Raw genomic sequence first — 16,945 nt, forward strand, 5'->3', positions numbered from 1 at the left:
CAATTTGTGTGTTTGAGTGATTCATGTACAGATAAAAAAAATTAAAATTGAATTGAACATAAAATTGGTGTGAGTGGGAGTTTAAAGTTTAAAAGTTTGATTGGAGTTTAATCGATGTCAAACAGATAATAATAAAAATTCATAGTTAAAAGCAATAAGTAACAATAAAAATATACATATTTTACATATATTTTTCTTTAGTACAATTTTAAAGAAATAAAAATATAAAACAAATAAAATGCTAACAAATGAAAAGTGAGATAAATGTATAACTGAATAAAAAAGAAGTGATGATTGAAGTTTAATTCTCATGAAAAAATGTTTGGAGCAAATGATTTTTCATTGCCACGTATAAATAGTGTGAATATAAAGTCTCACATGGAATTGCATCCGAATAAAAGTGGACAGCATGCATATAAATAAATGTATGATGTACTAATAATATGTGGTGTTTAAGGTGGGAAAGCATAAAACTTTCCCGCCAAGGTGCAATTCAATTTTACCGACACTTGTCTATTTTAATTTGTTGGATTTTTATTTTTTTAATTAAAAATCAAACAGAAATTATTATATTAATTAAGGGTGTTCATATCAAATCCAATAAAAAAACAAAAAATCGAGTCGAGAAAACCAAAATCCAAAAAAAAAATATTTTTTAATGTGTTTGGACCACCTTATAGGAAAACCAATCGGTTTGGTTCTCGGTTGCCTACAGGATAACTGAATCACAGTATTTATTCTCATTTATTCTTATTCTATTACCATTTATTAAATACAATGAGTGATAATATTAGGTTTTTTACGCTATACTCCTTTCCCAATCTCATTCCTCCCCAAATTAAATACAGATTCATTTTCAATGAATGCATTCTTTCTTGGAAAAATAAGTTTCTATGTATCCACACAAACCACCGCCAACTTTTGTTTCGTTTCGTCTCCTCCCTCAATGAATCATTAACCTTCTTTAATATGCAAATTAAATTCTCTCTTATTTCAATTTGTCTCCCTCAAACCACCACCAACATTCTTCCATTCAAAACGGTTGTTTCCTTCATCTCGTTTTATCTTGCAGTTCTCTCTCTCGTTTCATCTTACCTAATTCTCTCGTTTCAAACCCCCTTACACACGTTCAGTCATATTTTGTTTTTTCTGTTCTAATTTACAGTTTTCTATGTTTGATTTTAGCTTTTTAATTTATAGTTTTTCCATTTTGCTAAATTATGTATTGTTTATTTTAAAGGAATAAGCCAAGTAAAATCATCTGATCATGTTGCTTCATTTACTCAATTTGTCCTTATTAGCAACCCCACGCAGGTATCACAATTTATTTATAATTAGTATATTTTATCTTAGTAAATGTTGGTTAATGTTCTACAATGGTTATGGTTCTTGTTTATTAAGTTTGTTCTTTGTTAATGATTATTTTATCTTGGTAAATGTTGGTTATGGTTAATGTTTATTCTTTGTTTCCTATTTTACAGGGAGGAATAGTTGAACACCCATCCACATTGGTGCAAAGTAATGAACTGCACAATGATGAAGAAAATGATATTAAGAAAAGTAAATTTATAGAAGATCTAACATATCCAATGATCCTAATGTTACAGCTGGAGATCTAGGTAACAGAATTAAAACCTATATCTTGGACATGGAAACATTTTTAAAAAATAGGATCAAGAGCTTAGTGTAATTGGTGCGATGTATCATGTGATGCTGATTCACATAGAAATGGCACTAGTAATTCGAAACACCATTTGTCGCACCAATGTAAGAAGTTACTCAAAGAGTCTCTTGATCTTACTCAACAGACTCTTGTTCTTCAAGAATTGAAAAAAGATATGGGAATGGATCTGGTAATGTTCTCACTAGTGTCCATTTTGATGTTGAGGCATATAGGAAAGCTTTAGCTAGGATGATAATTATTGATGAGTTTCCTTTTAAGTTTGTTGATGGAGAGAGATTTCTTCATTTCATGAGTGTTGTGCAACCTAAACTCTCAATTCTTAAAAGGATTACAATTGCTAGATATTGTTGTAATTTGTACACGAGTGAGAAATATAAGCTAAAAAGTGTGTTGAATAAATCAAATAAATGTGTTTCTCTTACAATTGATTGTTGGACATCTAAGAAAATTTTGAGTTATAATTGTCTTACAACACATTTTATTGATCATGTTTGGAAAATCCATAAAAGGATTCTTAATCCATGTCCAATTGTGAATCACAAAGAATTGACCATTGGAAAAAAATAAAATAAAAAAGTTTGGAGGAATGGCTAATGGGTAAAGTTTTCACCATTGTTGTTGATAATGCTAGTTCCAATGATGTTGATATCCCTTGAAAAATACAACAAATGATTGGAATTCACATCAATTGAAAGGGGAACATATGCATATTTGTTGTTGTGCACATGTTGTGAATCTTATAGTCCAAGGTGAACTAAAAGACTATCATTCTTCAATTAGCAAGATTAGAAATGTTGTTGGATATGTTTGTGCATCTCCAGGTTGTATGGAGATGTTTAAAACGTGCATTTAGGAAGCTAGGTTACAAGAAAAGTCGATTGTTCAGTTGGATGTTTTCACTAGGTGGAACTCCACATATATTATGCTAGAAAATGCATTGAATTTTCATAAAGCATTTAAGAGATTGAATTTTCATAAAGCATTTAAGAGATTGAGTGAGAAATGTGATGATTTTTATGTTATTGAAATTAATATTTTTTAATTGCAACAATAATAATCATAACGAAGCATTTTTCGACAATTTTTTGTTTTATGGTTTTGGTGATTAATTGTTTTATGTGGGTCTCTTAAAACACGTCAAATATCACCTCCTTTATATACTTAAAAAGCTACATATATTAAAACAAAGTTCTATATATTTCTTTCAAAAATGTATTAAGATATAAAAAATAGTGTTTTAATATTAATTTTAAGTGTGTCTTACTTAATTAATTTTGAATTCAAAAACAAGACACTAGACTACGTAAAAGTTAACTATTAGTCATTTTATCAAGCTATATTTAAAATATTTCAACAAATACTAACATAGTGCAATGAAACTAACAGGATGAATGTATAGAAATAAAAATATTTATATTATTAGTAAATGTTTTTCTTTATTTCTAGTGAAATGTCTCTAAAATAATTAATTATTTGGTCAATATTATATATTTTTCTTTATTTTAATTGTTTAATTATTAGTTATATTTTTAATGACATTTTTTTTTGGTTGGGTAAGAGAAAAGGAAAGAAAAAAACAACAAAAAGAAAGTCAAGCATAAAAAATCGAGGATTAGCATCTTTCAACTAGCACTCTGTACATAATTGTTTGTAAAATAAGATGTAACTCATCGGGTGAAATAGAAATTTTCGGCCAAAAAATCGATTCGATGATATATTAGTTTAATATATGAGTCATTATCAAAATTATTAAAATATTTAATACTCTTAACTGTAATAGTAACTAACCTAACTGTTTTCTGTTATTCAGTTACTAGTGTTATACTACTATACAGTATCCCCACATTAGCTTAGCCTGTTCCATGTAGATTGTATATATATACTACCATGTACATATGATCAAAGTATGAGGAATATTTCTTTTCTATTATTTGCTGCACCACTTTCAGTTCATAATATGGTATCACCGCAAACCTAATTCCTCATCTTCTTCCTTTCTTTCTCTTCCTTCTGTGCTTCTCATGCACCTTCTTCTTCTCTCCGATCCATGGCGCCTCCGTGAAATCAACATCTATCTAACAATGATGCTGACTCTGTGTACTACATTCACCCCAGCGAAGGACCTAACTCGGTCAAAATTACTCCTCTTCTCACTAGTTCCAATTATCTCTCATGGTCTCGATCAATTCAACGTGCACATGGAGCTAAAAATAAGCTAGCATTCATTGATGGTTCGATTAAAACACCAGCATCCGTTGATCTGAACTTTGCAGCATGGCAACGGTGCAATTACCTTGTTCATTCTTGGCTTCTCAATTCTGTTTCTGAACCTATCGCACAAACCATTGTTTTCTTGGAAAATTCTCTTGATGTTTGGCTTGATCTCAAGGAAAGATTCGCCAAAGCATATCGAATTTGTGTAGCTGCTCTTCATGTTGAACTAAACACAATGAAGCATGGTGAAAGATCTGTTCTTAATTACTATACTTCAATGCGTGGTCTTTGGGAGGAACTAAACTCACATCATCCTCTACTTGCATGCACCTGCATGCAACAATGCAGATGTGAAGCAACACGTTCTGCTCGATCGTTCCGTGTTGAAGATCAAATAATTCAATTTCTCACAGGTTTGAATGATCGTTTTTCTGTTATTAAAACTCAAGTCTTACTTATGGAACCTTTACCATCCATTAATCGCATCTACTCCATGGTTGTTCAAAAAGAGAGTAATCATGTAGCATTACTTCCTAAGCCAGAGATTGCAACACCTCTTGATGAATCTGACACGCTCGTTAATGCTTATGACTCAAGAAAAGCCCCAGATCGTAATAAGCCTTCTGCTGGTTACAAGAAAGAAACTCGTGTGTGCACTCATTGCAATCGTTCTGGTCATACCGTGCATGTGTGTTATCGAAAACACGGTTTTCCTCCTAATTTTGGTAAAAAGAATGCTTCTACAAATTCTGTTAATTCTTCAATTGCAGAAGATTCTTCACAGTCGCATGCTGAAAATGGTAGCTCTTCAAATCTTCAAGCCAGCATTACTCCAGATCAGATTTCTCAGTTGATTATGTTAGAACAAGATTTGTTCTGATCAATATTCTTATTTTTTATGATAACAATGTATATGAATTTTGTATGAGATAATGTGGTACTCTAATACTATGCAATTTCCATTTCAGGAATTATATAAAGAGTATGCACAAAATCAGCGCAAGAAGCACTGACTTAGAAGGTTCAGCATGCAACATCAGAACATGGTCTGGCAAGACATCAGAAGATGGTCAAGCAGAACCAGTTTATGGTCTATGGAAGCATCAGAAGAACTTGAGATTAGAAGCAGAAGCACTGAAGTTCTCATGGTATCACGCTAAGAAGCACTTCAAGGTCAGAAGACAAGAAGATGCTCTGCACCAAGCTGTTTGACTCTGATGATATTCAAACGTTGTTTACACAAACATCAGATCAGAAGCAAGTACAAGCTGGCAGGCTACGCTGACTGACAAAAGGAACGTTAGTAGCTATTAAAGGCAACGTCAGTAGACACAGCAAAAGCAAGGCTCGAGGTAGTTGACAAAAGAGTGAAACATTAAATGCAATGCTGTACGGATCACGCAAAACATTAAATGCTCCCAACGGTCATCTTCTCAAACGCCTATAAATTGAAGTTCTGATGAGAAGCAAGGTTACGAACTCTTAATACAACACTTGCGCAAATATACAGAAACGCTGTCAAATTCAAAAAGCTCTCAAACTTCATCTTCAACCTCACTACATTGCTGTTGTAATATATTAGTGAGATTAAGCTTAAACTTAAGAGAAAATCACAGTTGTGATAATAGCTTTATAAGAAGCATTATAACTCTTAAAAGAACTTATTTACATTAATTTGTAAGAACTAGAGTGATCAGGTTGTTGATCAGAATACTCTAGAAAGTCTTAGAGGGTGTCTAAGCAGTTTGTTCCTAGAGTGATCAGGTTGTGATCAGTATACTCTAGAAGACTTAGAAGTTGTCTAAGTGGAAAACCATTGTAATCTTGTGTGATTAGTGGATTAAATCCTCAGGTGAGGTAAATCACTCCAAGGGGGTGGACTGGAGTAGTTTAGTTAACAACGAACCAGGATAAAAATCATTGTGCAAATTGTTTTTATCTTACAAGTTTTAAAAGCTACACTTATTCAAACCCCCCCTTTCTAAGTGTTTTTCTATCCTTCAGATTAGCTTGCTTCAAAATTCAACTCTTATTCCTCATCCCTCACCTCCAAACCATACCTCTAGCTCCAATCAAATTTCCATCCTCAATGAACCTAACCAAAGTAACTCAACAGGTATACATTTAATTTCAAACTTGATTTGTTCCACTCATGCTTATTCCAGCTTCTGGCTTCTAGATCCAGGAGCAAATGACCATGTATGTTCTTCCCTTAACTTTTTTCAAACTTACTCTTCTATTCCACCAGTTAATGTCAGCCTACCTAATGGATCTTCAGTGATAGCCAACTATGTTGGCACAATCATATTCTCTCCTCATTTGTACCTCACAAATGTTCTATATATTCCTGAATTTTCACTCAATTTGATTTCTGTTTCCAAAATGTGTAAATCTCTTCATTGTACTTTACTATTTTTTGACCACAAGTGTATTGTGCAGGATTTGAAAACTCAGAAGATGATTGGTTCGGCTAATGAAATTGATGGCTTATACAAACTCTTGCATGATGGTAACACTCGACTTAGCCATCCAACCAAACACATTCCTTCTCCTACAGCCCTTTCAACCAGCATCAATAAAGTTTCCACTATACCATTACAAGCCTTATGGCATTTTAGTTTAGGTCATTTGTCTCATAATCGTCTATGTAAAATGTCTCAATTGTATTCCAACATTACTCATGATAATAAAGCTGTTTGTGACATTTGTCACCTTGCTAGACAAAAGAGATTTCCTTATAAGCATAGTAGTTCTCGTGCTACAACCCCCTTTTGAGTTAATCCACTTTGATATATGGGGTCCTTTAGCTATCACATTCATTCATGGTCACAAATATTTTTTAACTGTCATTGATGACTTCTCACGTTTCACATGGATTATTCTTTTAAAACCCAAGGCTGAAGTTTCTAAGCATGTCCAACACTTTGTTAGCCTAGTAGAAAACCAATTCCACACATGCCCTAAGTTCATAAGAATCGATAATGGTCCAGAATTCTTAATACCTTCATTTTACATGGCCAAATGTATCATTCACCATCGATCTTGCATAGAATCTCCCCAACAAAATGGGAGAGTTGAACGTAAGCATCAACACTTACTCAATGTTGGTAGAGCACTTTTATTCCAATCTCACCTTCCTAAATCCTTTTGGTCCTATGCCACATACATTATCAATAGAACCAACACTCCCCTCCTCAACTATGCATCTCCCTACCAAAAACTTCATAACACTCTTCCTGATATCAATCAGATCAAGGTTTTTGGGTCATTGTGTTATGCCTCTACCCTACAAAACCATCGCACCAAAATTTCTTGTAGAGCAAGAAAAACCTTATTTTTAGGTTACCAACTTGGATTCAAAGGCTTTGTCTTACTTGACCTTTCCACCAATGAGATCTTTGTCTCTAGAAATGTCACATTCCATGAGCATATTCTGCCCTATCACTCTTCCTCAAATGATTCCTCTCCATCTTGGGAATACTTCACACATAATTCCTCCTCTATGCCTAGCCCTCAGCCTACACCTTCACCTAACTCAGATGTTATTCCCACAACTACCTCTACAGACATCTCTTCCCCTAATCAACTCAATTCTCCTAATTCTGAAACCTTTATTGACATTACTCCAAATTCTCATGATCCACCACCCCCTCGTGTTTCCTCACGAACTCGACATAAACCTTCCCATCTGCAAGATTATGTTTGTGCCTCATTTCATGATGATTCTCACCAATCATCCTCAGGTACACCCTATTCCATTTCTAATTTTTTATCTTATTCTAAACTTTCTTCTGCTTATCGCCATTACACCTTTTCTATTACCACACAAACTGAGCCCAAATCCTTTAATGAGGCAAATCAGTTTGAATGCTGGAGACAAGCTATGAAAACTGAGCTAGATGCTCTGAGTAATACTGGTACTTGGACAATTGTCGACCTTCCATCAAATGTCAAACCAATTGGCTGCCGGTGGGTTTACAAAATCAAGTACCATGCAGATGGTAGTATTGAAAGGTTTAAAGCACGCTTAGTTGCCAAAGGTTATAATCAAATAGAGGGTTTGGATTATACTTACACTTTCTCACCGGTTGCTAAACTCACAATTGTGCGACTTGTCTTAGCTTTGGCATCAATCAACTCGTGGCATTTACATCAGATCGACGTCAATAACGCCTTTCTCCATGGAGAATTGCATGAAGATGTCTACATGATTGTTCCTCCGGGTGTCACTACGCAAAAGAAGAATCAGGTGTGCAAACTTTCCAAGTCACTTTATGGCCTCAAACAGGCTAGTCGTCAATAGTATGAGAAATTGACTTCATTACTTGTACACCATGGATATCAACAAGATTCTTCAGACCATTCCTTGTTCATCAAGTATTCTAACACCAATATCACAATTCTTTTAGTATATGTTGATGATGTTTTACTTGCAGGGAATTCTCTTGAAGAATTCACATTCATTAAGAACACATTGCATGCAGCTTTCAAAATCAAAGATCTTGGCATTTTGAAGTATTTTCTTGGCTTAGAAGTTGCACACTCTTCTCAGGGCATTTCCTTATGTCAACAAAAGTATTGCCTAGACCTTCTCACGAATTTAGGTTTACTTGGCTCCAAACCTGCCTCAACCCCCTCTGATCCTTCCATTAAACTATATTTTGATGATGCTGATCCCTTTCCTGACATCCCAGCTTATTGTAGACTCATTGGTCGTCTCATATACTTAAATACCACACGTCCTGATATTACCTTCATCACTCAACAGTTGAGCTAATTCTTTTCAAAACCATCAACCACACACCATAATGCTGCATGTCGTGTGCTTCGATACCTTAAGTCTTGTCCTGGTAAAGGTTTGTTTTTCCCACGCAGTTCCAAATTGTGTTTGCTTGGATTCTCAGATGCAGACTGGGCTGGTTGCAGAGATACTCGTCGCTCTATTTCTGGTTCCTGCTTCTTCCTTGGTCAATCACTCATCTCGTGGCGCACCAAAAAGCAATAAACCGTCTCCAGACCCTCTTCTGAAGCAGAGTACCGTGCCTTGGTTGCTGCCACATGTGAGCTCCAGTGGCTCCTTTACCTACTTCGTGACTTACATGTTACTTGTGAGAAATCGCCTGTCCTATATTGTGACAACCAGAGTGCACTTCATATTGTGGCCAACCCCGTTTTTCATGAGCGTACTAAACACTTGGAGATTGATTGTCACATCGTTCGTGAAAAGTTCATGGCTGGTGTTATGAAACTTCTCCCTATTTCCTCAAAAAGTCAACTGGCTGATTTCTTTACCAAGTCCTTGTTGCCACAACCTTTCAACTTTCTCATGTCCAATTTGAACTTGATTAACATTTATCAAGTGTCAAATTGAGGGGGCCTCTTAACTGTAATAGTAACTAACCTAACTGTTTTCTGTTATTCAGTTACTAGTGTTATACTACTATACAGTATCCCCACATTAGCTTAGCTTGTTCCATGCAGATTGTATATATATACTACCATGTACATATGATCAAAGTATGAGGAGTATTTCTTTTCTATTATTTGCTGCACCACTTTCAGTTCATAATAAATACTATTCTTTTTTTTAATTTTTATGATATTTAACGGTTTGAATAATAGTCAAACTTTCTAATTAAGCATTTAGATATTGACTTGTGTGATTGAATGATTTGTGTAAAAATAAAAAAAATATATCAAAATTGAATTGGACATAAAATCAGTGTGAGTGAGGGCTTAAAATTTAAAAGTTTGATCAGAATTTAATCAACGTCGAATCGATAATAGTATTTTTAACATAATATATAAAGCAATAAGTAACAATAATAATATACATATTTTACATGTGTTTTTCTTTGGTACAATTTTAAAGAAAATAAAATAAATAAAAAAAAGATACTAACAAATTAAAAAGTGAGATAAATGTATAACTAAATAAAAAAGAAGTGATGATTGAAGTTCGATTCTCATGAAAAAATGTTTGTAGAAAATGTTTTTTCGTTATAGCATAAAAATAGTGTAAATATGAAGTCTCACATTGAATTGCATCAGAATAAAAGTGGGGAACAAGCATATAAATAAATGTATGATGTATTAATTATATTTGGCGTTTAAGGTGGGAAAGCAAAATACTTTCCCCCCAAGGTGCAATTGATTTTTACCGCCACTTGTATATTTTAACACGTTGGCTTTTTTATTTTCTATAATTCAAAAAACATAAATTATTATATTAATTAGGGGTGTTCAGATCCAATCCAATAAAAAAACAGAAAATTGGGCCCAAAAAACCAAAAATCGAAGAAAAAAACAATTTTTTTGTGTGTTTAGACCACCTTATAGCAAAACCAATCGGTTCGATAAGGTTTCAATTGGGTGCATGAGAACTGAATCGATCCATATTGAACTAGAGTATTTATTCCCATTTATTCTTATTTTATTACCATTTATAAAATACAATGAGTGATATTATTAGGTTTTGCCGCCACACTCCTTTCCTAATCTCATTCCTCCCCAAATTAAATACAAATTCATTGTCAATGAATGCATTTTTTATTGGAAAAATATGTTTCTCTTTATCCACACAAACCAATGACTTTTGTTTCGTCTCTTCCCTCAATGAATCACCAACCTTCTTTAATTTGCAAATCAAATTCTCTCCTATTTCAACTTGTCTCCCTTAAACCACCGTCAACATTCTTCACTTTAAAACAAACTCTGCCTCAATCTCGTTTCATTTTAGAGTTATCTCTCTTGTTTCATCTTACTCAATTATCTCGTTTCATACCCTCTTTTAGATGTTTAATGAGTTTTTACTTGAGATGTTCTAATTTATAGTTTTTCTATGTTTTATTTTAGCTTTTATTTTATAGCTTTTCTTTTTGATAAATTATCTATGGTTTATTTTAAAGAAATGGGCCAAGTTAAATCCTTGTTCATGTTGCTTCATCTACTCAACCTGACCTTATTAGCAATCTCGTGCATATATCACAATTTATTTTTAATCAGATTATTTTATCTTAGTAAATGTTGGTTAATGTTTTACAATGGTTATGGTTCTTGTTTATTAAATCTGTTCTCTATTAGTGGTTATTTTATCTCGGTAAATGTTGGTTATGGTTAATGTTTATTCTATGTTTCCTATTTTATAGGGTGAAGCAATTGAATCCCCACCCTATTGGTGCAAAGTATTAAAGTGGACAATGATGAAGAAAATGCTAATAAGAAAAGGAAAGTTGGAGAAGATTCAACATTGGTCACATCCAATTATTCTAATGTTGCAGCTGAAAATCCAAGTAACAGAAAACCTATTAAACCTAGATATTGGACTTGGAAATATTTTACAAAAATAAGATCGAGAGCTAAGTGTAATTGGTGTGATGTATCATATGCTGCTGATTCACATAGAAAATGCACTAGTAATTTGAAACACTGTTTGTTGCACCGATGTAAGAAGTTTCCCAAATAGTCTTTTAATCTCACTCAATAGACTTTTGTTCTTCATCAATTGAAAAAAGAAAATAGGAATGGATCTTGTAGTGTTCTCACTAGTGTCGATTTTGATGTTGAGGCATGTATGAAAGCTTTAGCTAGGATGATAACTGTTGATGAGTTTTTTTTCAAGTTGGTTGAGGAGAGGAATTTCTTCATTTTATGAGTGTTGCTATTGGGAGATGCCATTATTTTATTGTATAATATGTAAGTCCGAATTTCCATATTCGAACAGTGTATAAGGGCAACTTTTGGTTTTCATAAGGTGTGTGATGATTTAAGGCCATATTTGTTTCAAGAGCATAAGGGCAACTTTTGGTTTCCATAAGGTGTGATGATTAAGGGCCAAATTTGATTCAAGAGATGGTTTATTTTGAAGATTTGGAATCAGTTGCTCATTTGGGATACATCCCAGTCATTGAGGGTTTCTGCTTATTGATGCTATATGTGGGTGCTCTTGGGGAATTTCTCATTGCACCCATATAGTGTGGAAAACACCCTTGAAAACCTTAAAATACCCTTTGGATATGCATATTCGAAGACACCCTTATTACATTTTCAATTATTTCGGATATGCCTATCCGAAATAACCCTTCTTTAAACTTCTTTTATTATAACGTTGGATTTAAAAGGTCAGGTATTTTTTCAGATATGCATATCCGAAAAAACCCTTCATATACATTTTCCCACCATCACTATTTCATTCATTTTGTTCCACTAAAAAACAAAAACCCTCTCCAAATCCACCTTCATTTTCAATCAATTTTTCGTCTCCAAACCAAGTTTCAAGTGGTTCATCATAGCAAAAAGAGCATAGAAAGCTACAATTTGAAGTAAAGTTTCTTCATTCCATCTCTCATTTCATTGCATTGGTGTTGATTTGTTGAAGAAGAAACTGCGTCACTTCGGATATGCATTTCCGAAATCCACCAAACTTATTTTGGAAGTGCATGTCCGAAATAAGGTCTGTTACAGAATTCAAAAATCAGTTTTGACAGAATGTATGTTTTGTGCACACATTATGTATGGTGCATCCCGACAACATTGCGAGAGATAAGGTAGAAGTTATGGAGGAGGTCAACGAAGATGCTAAGCCAAAAGAGGTGATCAATGATGTTAAAACGATTGTTGTTGCGATAGATGTTTGACCATAATTTACAAATGAAATGACTTTCACTTCTCATCAACATTTGCTAGAGTGGGTCCAAAATGAAGCTAATAAACTTGGATTTCACATTGTGGTAGCAAGGTCCGATAATGGCACTAGTAGAAGGCAAGCACTTATCGTGATTAAATATGAGAGGGGTGGGAAATATGTTCCAACGAATCAAAAGTTAAAACATGATGACACAAGATCGAGAAAGTGTGTGTGTGTCCGTTTAAGTTGTGCGTATCTTGTAGGGTTGATCGTTTGTGGCGTTTGAGCGTCGTTTGTGGACTTCATAATCACGCATTAGAAACCAAGCTACACGGGCATCCATTTGTATGTAGTCTAAATCACGAAGAGAAGGATTCTATTTAAGAATTATCGATAATTAAAGTTGCACCGAGAAACATACTTGCCGATTTGAAGCGAAAAATAGCAGAAAGTGTTTCAAATATCAAGTAGGTATACAATGAACGTTATAGACTTAACATTACAAAAATAGGTCCGAGATTGGAAATGTAACAACTTTTAAAACTTTGGGTTGATAACCATTACGTTTCAAGGTACAGAGCTTGTGAGGACAATGTTACTGTAACACCCCATAATTTTCATTATTTAATTTAATTAGAATTTAAATTGTTTAATTGGATTAATTGGAGTTTTTGGTAATTTATTGGAAAATTATGACAATAAGTGATTGGGCCTAGTGTGATGGTTAGTAAAAGGGATGTGTTAACAATGTAGGCCTTACTAGTTATTTTTCTATTTTTCACATATTAAGGAAATCTGGAAAAGAAAAGAAAATAGAAAACAAAAGAGGAGAAAGGAGAAGAACCAAGGATACGTGAAAGAGCAGAGGAAGAGGGAGCATTCAAGAATCTTTGGCTAAGTTAAGGGGTGACTAATCCTTTTAGCCTATATTATTAGTTATGAATGATAGAACTGATCATGTAGGTTGTTTGTTCCAATTGGATGTATGTTAGGTTTTGGGGTTTTGGAACCTATGGGGCAAATTGGATGACTTAGATACAAATGAATGATTAGGAGTTATACTTGATGTTAGATGAACCTAATGAATGTTATAAATGTGTTAGAACATTGAATTGATGTTGTGTTGATGTTGCACACGTTTTGGGAAATTTTGGGTTATGAGGATATGATGAATTTTGATGATTTAGGTGTGTCAATATGCAATAGAATAATAAGATTTGTGTTAAGATGATGTAGTTAATAACCATAGTTTCATACATGTATTAGAAAGCTTAAAATTGTTTAAAATAATGGGAAAAAATGGATTTTAAGGTCAAGGAATCGCAAACCTAGAAACACAAAATCGTAGAAAAATTCTACATAAAACAGCCATGCGTCGACTCAAGGGATCTTTACATCAGCTCATGCAGAAAAATTGCCCAGTATGGAATCCATGCGTCGGCTCACAACATTCAATTTTTGACAGATTTTTCGAAGGTCGTAACTTTTGATCTGTAAGTCCGTTTTGTATGTAGTTCGAAGCGTTAGAAAGCTAACAAAATGCTCTTTGTGATGAAAATGAATTTATTAGCACTAGATAATCTAATTATTATGTGGTTGTGTAAATGACATGTAATTGTATATGTGTATGTCATGGATTAATGTTATTTGAGAATAACATGTATTGGTATTGTGTACTATGTGCTAGTTGTGATACATGGACTTGATGAATGCTAATTGTTATGCATTGTTGTGATTGTTACATGATGATTGTATGTTGTACAATTGGTAGATAATTCAATATGTTGAATTATGGTGATATGCTAAGATGTTAAGATTATATGGATAATTCTTATTTGCATATGTTTTGGTAATTGTATGTATACATTATACCTAAATTTATTAAATGTATATGTTGTTTTTGGTGGTTGTTGAGAATGACATTGCTTGTCTTGTATGTAATATGTCATTTATGATTGATAAAAGCTATGTGAATGCTATTGATGAATGTGATAATATGGTGATGTTGTGACAACATAATTGTAATGTTGGTGTTGTGTTCAGTGTGAATTACGTATGATGTGATTGTTTGATTTGTATTGAGGCACGAATACATTATACTCGGTGTTGTTTTGGTGAGTTATTTCGTGATGATATTGTTAATCTTAATTGGTGTTGATGATTAGCATGCTAGTTGTGGCGCATGCATTCATAATCATAATTATGGCTATATCCCGGTGGTGTTTGGATCAGTGGAAGCTAATTCTCATTGTATGGAATTAGTGATTTGGCGGTGGCCGTATCCCGATGGTGTTTGGATCGGTGAGATGGGTTAATCCCATGTTTTTAGTACCACATGCATAGTGTCTCATTGCATTAGTATGTATGTTCATTATAACATGAGTGGAAGAATTCCAGTGCTATAATTTGGTGATGTGTCCCGTGTTTGATTGTATTTGTGAATTGTTGGATGAACATCCCTAAAATCTAGAATATGTTGCAATAGGGTGAACAATTTATTTATGATGTTTTGTTGTTTATGAACTCATAATATAGTTTAATTGTAAATATGTCTTAACCTTACTATTGATCATTTTTAGATTAAGGAGTAGCAGCGTTTACGCTTGGTGAGGATAGCTCGTAAAGCTAATCTGTTTTAGTTTCAGTCGTGTCGGTGTCATGCTCTGGTCTTGTAACACTGGGGAACGTTCTTTGTTTAAGAGTTATTTAATAAACTCTTGTTTTATTTATTTGGATAATTTTAGTTGAATTGAGACGGTGATTTTTGGTGCTGATAATTGATGTTTTCCATTATCCAATTATGAAACTCTATTCCACTGTGTTAAACATGTCTTGTTGAATAAATTTTGATTTATGTTCCTCGAAAAAGCATGACAATAGTTTTAAATTTTACTAAGGAGTTGTAGCATCATTTTTACATGTTTTACTCTGAATTTATTTTATATTCTGCGGGGGATTAGAAGGGTGTAACAGTTACCATTCGTGACATATTTTGGGAAAGTATCAACTTGTTCAACACATTTCTAATCGTCCTTATAATTGATTCGACTTACAAATCCAACAAGTATAGGCTTCCACTGCTAGAAATTATTGGTGTGAACTCTACGGATAAGACATTTTCGGTTGGATTCGCTTTTATGGAATGTGAGAAAGAAGATAATGTTACATGGGCTTTGGGAATACGTAAGACCTTGTTGGTTGATCCAAACAATATGCCGAGTGTCATCGTTATCGACCGAGATAATGTTTTTATGAATGTAGTTGGTATCGTCTTTCTGACATCAACCACAATACTTTGTCAGTATCATATAGCAAAAAATATGAGGTCTAAGCTCAAACTCGCGCTTGGCACGAAAGAAAAAAAGGATGACAACAAAAACATAATCAAACCCGGTGTTATGGTCGAGAAGATAATGGGTGCATGGACAAATATTTTAAATTCATGTTCCGAAGAGTTGTATATTGAGAATGTGGTACACTTCTTGACATTGTGTGTTAGATACTCCAATTTTCTTAAATACGTCGAATCTACTATCGTTGAAAAATTAAAAGAGAAAGGTGTTTGCGCTTGGAAGGACCAAGTTAGACATTTGGGTTGCACAACATCCAACTGAGTTGAGGACGCACATGCGGCAATGAAGAAATGGTTGGGTGATAGCAAGGGGGATTTTTGTAGGGGATGGGACACGGTGAACCAAATGCTCCAAAATCAACATAACAAACTTCAAACATCATTTGGTCGGAGCAATACCGTTGCGGAACACCAGTTTAAGGAAAAAATTCTACTCGCAATTGATTTTCAACAAATCCAGGGCGGGATTGAATTTTATTTTTCATGAAGCGAAGCGAGCGGACACGACAGGTCGGGATAGTTCAAAATGTGGATGTACAATTCGAAAAACTTACGGGCTTCTGTGTGCTTGTCTAATTTCTAAAAAGATGAAGTTGAATTCCCTAGTACGCATGGATGAAGTAATCGATCATTGGAGAAAGCTCCGATTTGATGATTACGAACCCGCGAAAGAGGGTGAATCCAATATAACCATCACAACCGAGTTGGAAGCTATCATGGATAGATTTTCCAAAGCCCATGACACCATGAAATTGCACATAAAAGAACAATTGAGAAAAGTCGCTTTTCCGAAAACACCCGATTTGAAACCTCCTTCTCAACCGATTAAAACCAAGGGTGCGCCTAAAAAGGGCTCAAGTGCCCAAGATGAGACATCAACTAAGAGGACTCCAAGTTATCATGAATATGTTGATTCTTTGATCCCGGATTCACCTACACCAAAATCTAAGTGTAGTGCTACCAAGGGAGCGCGCATTTTCAAACCGCCTCGCACACCCCGACTAAAAAACCAAAGATGATCTACATTAATGAGATGCCTATATTTATGCACAAAGATATTGAAAATATA

The sequence above is a fragment of the Vicia villosa genome, linkage group LG1, assembly GCF_029867415.1.
Source record: "Vicia villosa cultivar HV-30 ecotype Madison, WI linkage group LG1, Vvil1.0, whole genome shotgun sequence".
NCBI lineage: Eukaryota > Viridiplantae > Streptophyta > Magnoliopsida > Fabales > Fabaceae > Vicia > Vicia villosa.